This window comes from Myotis davidii, unplaced genomic scaffold, assembly GCF_000327345.1.
Source record: "Myotis davidii unplaced genomic scaffold, ASM32734v1 scaffold915, whole genome shotgun sequence".
Lineage (NCBI taxonomy): Eukaryota > Metazoa > Chordata > Mammalia > Chiroptera > Vespertilionidae > Myotis > Myotis davidii.
In genome coordinates, this window is record NW_006286781.1 from 40288 (window position 1) to 47839 (window position 7552).

General features: G+C 43.9%; 1 long non-coding RNA gene across 1 annotated transcript in view; it reads left to right on the forward strand.

The window, feature by feature from the left end:
• Positions 1-1120: 1120 nt before the first annotated feature.
• LOC107182269 overlaps positions 1121-7552 on the forward strand; it is a 9549-nt gene continuing 3117 nt past the window's right edge. Inside the window, exons 1-2 of the long non-coding RNA XR_001512986.1 lie at positions 1121-1182; positions 1363-1364. This is a non-coding gene — a long non-coding RNA (uncharacterized LOC107182269). The remainder of the gene's footprint in view (positions 1183-1362; positions 1365-7552) is intronic.

A 7552-nucleotide genomic window follows, 5' to 3' on the forward strand; every position in this document is an offset into this window, starting at 1 on the left:
TTCTCTATCTCCTTTTAAAGCACCCTGACTTTTTCTGAGTACAAGTCTTTTACATGCTTGGTTAAGTTTATTCTTATGTATCACAATTTTTTAAATATATTTTATTGACGTTTTTACAGAGAGGAAGGGAGAGGGCTAGAGAGAGTCAGAATCATCCATGAGAGAGAAACATGGATCAGCTGCCTCTTGCACACTCCCCACTGGGTATGTGCCCGCAACCGAGGTACATGCCCTTGACCGGAATCAAACCCGGGATCCTTGAGTACACAGGCCAACGCTCTATACACTGAGCCAAGCTGGTTAGGGCAATATCACAATCTTTTGATGCAATGGTTAATGAGATTGTTGGTTTGGTTTCTCTTTCTGAGAATTCATTATTGGTGTTTAAAAATTCCATTGATTTCTGGGTGTTAATTTAGCATCCTGGTACGTTGTGGAATTTGTTTATTAAATCTAGTATTTTTTATGGTGTTTTTAGGGTTTTCATTGTGCAATATCATGTCACCTATGTCTAATAAGAGTTTTACTTCCTCCTTTTCAATTTGCATGCCTTTTATTTCTTCTTCTTGTCTGATTTCTGTGGCTAGGACTTCCAGTACTATGTTGAATAAGATTGGTGAAACAGGACATTTCTGTTTTGTTCCTTTTCTTTTGGGAAATGTTTTCATTTTTGCTCATTGACTATGATGTTGGCTGTTTGTTGTCATGCATGTCCTTTATTATGTTGAGATATGCTCCCTCATCTCCCATGTTGCTGAGAGCATTTATCAAAAGTGAGTGTTGGGTTTTGTTGAATGTTTTTCCTAAATCTGTAGATATGGTCATGTTATTTTTGTCTTTCAATTTGTTTATGTGATGTATTGTGTTTATTGATTTGTGAATATTGTACCAGCCTTGCATTCCTGGGATAAATCCCATTTGGTTATGGAGTGTGATCTTTTTAAAATATTGCTGGATCTGATTTGCTAATATTTTCTGAGGGTGTTAGCATCTATGTTCATCAGGGATATTGGCCTGTTATTATCTTTCTTAGTAGCGTGATCTAGTTTTGAAACTAGGATACTGCTGGACTCATAAAAACAGTTTGGATTCTTCCTGTTTCAGTTTTGGGAGATTGTGTTTTTCTAGGAATTTTTCCATTTCATCAACATTGTCCAGCTTGTTGGCATATAGCTGTTCATAGTATTTTATTGCAATCTTTTTTATTTCCAGGGGTCAGTTGTTCCTTCTCCGCTTTCATTTCTGATTTTATTTATATAGGTTTCCTCTCTTTGTTTCCTGATGGGTCTAGCTAATGGTTTGTCAAACTTTTTTATCTTTTCAAAGAACCAGCACATGGTTTCCCCAAGTTCCATTCCTTAGTGGTGAAAGGTTCTGTAGTGACCAGAGCTGTCTGGAGGAGACCAGGGTAGATACACAGAGGCTTGGGGAGGAGTGCATGACTTGGGAAAGCTTTGCAGACATAGTGGGTTCTCATAGTTCCTGGAAACCCATCAAAGAAGTCCGAGGAGGAAGTGTGGGAGCTCCCCTCCATCCTGGAGATGGAAGGTGAAGGTGGGAGTCACTATAAAACCTAAACATGGAGGTTAGGGAAATGCTGAGATAGATCAAGATAATCAACGAGCACCCTCCACATGGGTTATTATCCCGTCTGAGCCCTCAAAGGAGTAATCTACAGAGAATTCAACACCATCATTATGAAATGTCACACTCTCCCCCATGATTTTAAATAAAAAAAAAAAATAATAAAATGATGTTAAATAAAAAAAAAAAATAATGAAAAGCTGTATAGATGTCTCCTTCACCGAGATATTTGCCCAGCCAGCTGCTTGTTGAAATGAGATTATTTCCAATGAGACTTTGTTAAACTTTCCTGTTAAACTACACTACACAGTATAGTGTATCATCTCACATCAGTGCTGGTGTGACACCTTTAGGGAGAGAGCTGAGGTCATTTCCTGCTCCTGTGGTACCAGAAACAGCAAATCCTGGCACCTGCACAGGTGAGGCGACCAGGGAGCAGCCCACAAGGGCCCTTTGCACCATTCAGATGGATTTCATCGAGTTTCCACTGTCCCTGGTACGTGCATATGTTTTATTTATTGTGAGCCTGTCAGAAGGAAGGGCCCATATGGGGACAAGTGGGCATGTGGGTCAGACCCTGAGCTCAGCACACAGGTGACTAGGCTGTGCTGGGGTCTCTCTTTGTGGGAAAGTTTCCAACCACAGGCTGATGAGAGCTCTGAGGATGGTCTTTGTCCAGAAAGCAAAACAGAAAATACAGAACATGGTGAGGAGATTCCCTAGTCACTGCCCATATGTCTTCTGCCAATAGCAGTGTTAACTCCTCCTCTGGCTTCTGCAGTGAGAATGGGGGAAGTTAGAGCCACAGAGAAAGAGCAAGAACCATCCCTGAATGCATCTGAGAGCTTGAGAGGAAATCCCTGTGTCCCACAGGAAATCCCTGCACCCAACAAGAAGGCCCTTTCTTCCCCACCTCCCTCTGCCCCTGCTCCTGGGGTTGCACACTCTGGGCTTGGTGAGTCAGGAGCGCCTCCTGGTGTCCAAAGCGCCCCCTTATGCCCAGTCCTGCTGTCTCCCTCAGGGAGGTTTGTGTCTGGGCTCACACTGACTTCCCCTCACTGTGTATCTTGCACAGTAATACACAGCCGTGTCCTCGGCTCTCAGGCTGTTCAATGTTAAATAAACTTGGCTCTTGGACGTGTCCCTGGTGATGCTGAGTCGAGATTTCAGTGTTGGGTTATAGTAGGTATCTCCATTACCCCATATACCTCCAACCCATTCCAGCCCCTTTCCCGGAGCGTGGCGGGTCCATTGTACAGTATAGCTCCTTAAACAGAATCCAGAGACAGTGCAGATGAGGGAGAGGGTCTGTGAAGGCTTCACCAGTCCTGAGCCCGACTCCTGCAGCTGCACCTGTGAAAGGACACCTGGAGACAAAGAGTATCAGTCTTGTCAATCACCTGCAGTCACAACCTTCCCATGACTCCTGCGTGGTTCCTGAGACCCTCACCTTGGGGGGCTGTCACCAGCTACAGGAGAAGTCCCAGCAGTCTCATCTTCTTCTAGACCACAGCTCTGCCTTCCCAGAGTCCTCAGCCCTGTGTGAGGAGAGAGCTGTGAGCCTGCATAGCCCAGGTGAGGATTTACCCTGGAGTTTGAACAGAAATTTGCCTATAAGTGTAGGGACTGAGGTTGGGCTTGCCTGGTTCTTCTGAGGATTGTGTGGGGGCATCTCTTCCTTTGACCTCACTCAGCATGTAAATTGGGCTCAGCACAACACAGGGGTCATGACACTCATTGGTTTAATGTCAAAGCACAGCCTAAAATCTCTGAACTTAAGAAGAAATATGGAGTAATTAAGAAGGTCACACTATTATCTTCTCATGAATATTTCAAACAGATGTAAAAGGGATTAGCATTTGTTCTGACCGTTTCTAAATTCAACACACTAGTGTATCCCACAATTTCCAAATTTTTAAATCTAATTTTATATAAATTCTACCCTTGTGTGAAATATAAAAATAAAGGAATTTCACTTTCAGTATCTTAGATCTTAATTTATGTTGTTAATTCATTCAGAGAAACCATTGCCCAAGCACATGCAGGTGGGATATTTGTGATTCTTGATGCTGAAACTTTGTTATTGTGTCTACATCTTCCTGTGAAAACTCTTCCTTTATGCAAGCCCATGGCCTATTGCAGAGACCCTAATATAATTACATCAGAACTAGTCATGGCTTCAAGTGGAAAAAAAGACATGAAATAAAAGCAGTGATCATGTATGTTCACAACTGAGAATCATTCATATCCTATATTATAAAAGTCTAAGTGGCATCGCACAACATCATCACAAGATGGCCACCACAAAGATGGCTGGCAGGGGAGGGAATTTGGGGCCATTAGGGAAGCAGGAGAGGACAGTTGGGGTTGACCAAGCCAGTAGGGGAGGGGAGTCAGGGGTGAACAGGCTGGCAAGGAAGGGCAGTTGGGGGCCATCGGGCCCACAGGGGAGGGCAGTGGCAGGAGATCAGGCCAGCAGGGGAGAAGTTAAGCATCAATCAGGCCTGCAGGGGAGTGGTTAGGGGGCAATCAAGCTGGTAGGCAGAAGCAGTTAGCGGCAATCAGGCAGGTAGGCAGGTGGCAGTTAAGAGCCAGCAGTCCCGGATTGTGAGAGGGATGTCCGATGGGCCTAAACCAGCAGTCAGACATCCCTCAAGGGGTCCCAGATTGGAGAGGGTGCTGGCTGCGTTGAGGGACAACCAATCCCATGCATGAATTTCATGCACTGGGCCTCTAGTGTTGAAGTAATGATGGAAGGAGAATAACCTGTTTCTCAGTCTAGTGTTATGAGTTATGTTGGGGTCCAGAGGGAGGTGAGTGAAGAGGAATCTGAACATAGAATTTCTCACAGGAAAGGAAACTTCAACCTTGAGAGGAATTCCTCACTCCCAGCCTCCCTCTGCTCTTCCCCTGGGAGGTCGCTGTGGACAAAAAATGCTCAGTTCTCCCACAAACATATAACATCCTTAACGTATAATTTATACCTTCTCATATGAGGCATATGATTTGGAAACATATTCTTTGTGTATGTGATTCTGATTTCATTTACTCAATGTAATCTTTGATGGGGGATAAGTTTTTAATTATAACCAAGGCTAATTTATCAATGTTTTCTTTAATGAGTCCTGTTTTGCGTGGTTTTACAAAGAACTTCAAGAAAATGCTCAGCGTTGACTCTCCATGTGCATTGGCTACAGCAGCCACAGGAAGTGGAACAGAGGGGAGCCCTGCTTGGAAACTACCCATAAATCTAGATGTGACTTTTCACTGCGTAAGGGGAGGAAGCTGGGTTTGTTCTGAGTCACTGAAGAGAAATATGCTTGATTTTCATGGACAGAGAATACCTGGGCTTCTGGGTTTAAAGCATCCTCCAGTGAAGGCCCAGTAGTAATTGCAGGACACGACAGCGACAGCTTATATCAGGGGTGGGCAACCTTTTTGTTAGTGCGTGCCAAAACCAAAAAATCCATTTGAGTGACAAAAACACAGTATATGATATGAAAAATACATTTATTTTTAATGTATAGATGTTATGTAAAATTATTTATTTATCTAAGATGCAACTACACTGAATTTATCTGAAAAATAAAAAAAGTCTGTATTAAGAAAAAAATTGTAAATGGAAGATTATAAGAGAGGGTTTTGCGTGCCAACAAATGTTACTGGCGTGTCATGTTTGGCAAGTTTGCCAGAGTTTGCCCACCCCTGGCTTATATCATCATAAGAAATACCCGAATAATTATGAACAGAAGTTTGTTAGAAATAGAAGCTTTAAAGATCATACAAAAATAAAGAACATGTCCTTGCAAACTGGTTAGAAGGGGATTCCTTGTTTCCTACATGCACATTCTCATAGTGTCTCTGTTCTGAAAGGTAACACCTTCTCAAGTGCAGGGGATCTGCACTTGGACACCTTTGGGGTCGTTACTCACATGGTGATACCATGAATCACCCAAGCTGCATAATTCACTGGCTCTCATTTATGAAATCCCTCAACAGTTACAGGGAAGAGTGGACACTCCTCCCTGGAGGAGCCATGGTGATGGTGTTTACGTATGAGGAGCCTTCATTTCTTTAGAACAAGACCCCTTTCTCAGTCCATCATCATCATTAACAGCATCATCATCATCAGTTGCTTACTTACAATCATTTTCATATTTTGTAAGCATGGTGGTTGTCCGCACACATTTACTTTTTATCAAATAATAAAAGCAGGAATCTTCTCTTCAGATGTCATTGGAAATTGAAACAAAAATGGCCACATCTAAAAGTTGATACAAGGCTTCCAAACAATTTATGATTTTGGGTAGGGGAGAGATCCCACCCAAGACAAGGGACCATAACCCCTGTACAGTTATATGGTCATCAGTACCATCACCAGCACAATCAACACCACCATTATCTTCATCATTTTGTTATTTATCATCATTCGTCTGAATTTCTAAAGATGTTGTTTTTGTACCCACATAATGGCCCTTTTTCTAAATGTTCGCTCAAATTTTATAATTGTTCATTAAAATAAGTAGCCCTATTTTATTTTATTTTTTGCTTGATTGCTGAAAGCTGATGGTTCATTCCTGCCTCTTCTCACTAGGCCCCACATGGAAATATAAAAAGAAAAGTTGGGTGTCCTCTCCAGATGTCAATTAAAGGTTGAATACACATAAGCCCCTGGAAGCAGAATTATGCTGCTCCCCCACCTCACAAAATAAAAACCCTGAGCCAGTCTCCTTTCCTGGCTCTATCAAAGCAGGTCTGACTTCCTGATGGGCCTTTCTTGTGTTTCACAGAGATTTCAACTATGTGCATAATAAACATTCTATGCCCCTCGGTGTGTGTGTTTGTCATCAGGCTGGACATCTGTGCCAAGCTGCCATGGGTCCCTCTGCCTCTGCCTGGGGTAACCTATTCCCTGTGCCTTAAGCATGATGACAAGACAATGCCCATCATCAGAGGGGCTTCCTAATCTCTAACGTTGGGTTCTCATAACTGTGGTGGCCACTGTCCAGTATTCAGGTGACCTGCACTGTTTAGTCAGCGGGGTTTCTTGTTAGATTCAGTGGATGTGGGTCAGAAAATTAGATGATTTATTGCCATTTGGGTACAAAGGTGTCTGAAAGACATTCTCTGTATTTGTCAATGTGAGAAAATTGTCTCTGTTTACAACACAATTTTCTAACTCAGAGACATCAGAGGTAAAAGCAGAATCAGCAATCAGAGAGGTCCCTGAATGGAAACCATGACACGAAGAGGGAACCACACAAAAAACCAGCCCAAACCTCCAACTGCACCTGCTGCTTGGATGGTCCTTGTGTTCAGGGACTCTGAGCGCTCCCTGGTGGTTGCAGTCCTTACTGCAGGGAGGTTTGTGTCTGGCTCACACTGACTTCCCCTCACTGTGTATGTTGTACAGTAATACACGGCTGTGTCCTCAACTCTCAGGCTGCTGAGCTCCATGTAGGCTGTGTTGATGGACGTGTCTCTGGTTATGGAGACTCTGCCTTGGAACTTCTGTGCGTAATTTGTGTCTCCATTGCTAGGGTTAACCCTCCCCATCCATTCAAGCCCCTGTCCTGGGGCCTGTCTCACCCAGTTCATCCAGTAGCTGGTGAAGGTGTATCCAGAAGCCTTGCAGGAGACTTTCACAGAGGCCCCAGGCTTCCTCACCTCAGCCCCAGACTGCACCAGCTGCACCTGGGAGTGGACACCTGTGGGAAGGAGACAAGAGTGGGTTGAAATCCCCCTTGACTCTCCCTGGACCCCTCCTCAACTCAGGCACTGGGGAACCCCTTACCTGTAGCCATGGCCACCAGGAAGAGGGTTCTCCAGCTCCAGTCCATGGTGAAGGCTGTGCTGTGAGCACTTCTGTAGGGGAGGGTGTGGCTGTGGGTGATGCCCTCAGGGCACAGACTTATCCATATTTATCCTTGTCCACCTCCACCCTTTGCATATTAATGAGGCAGAGTAT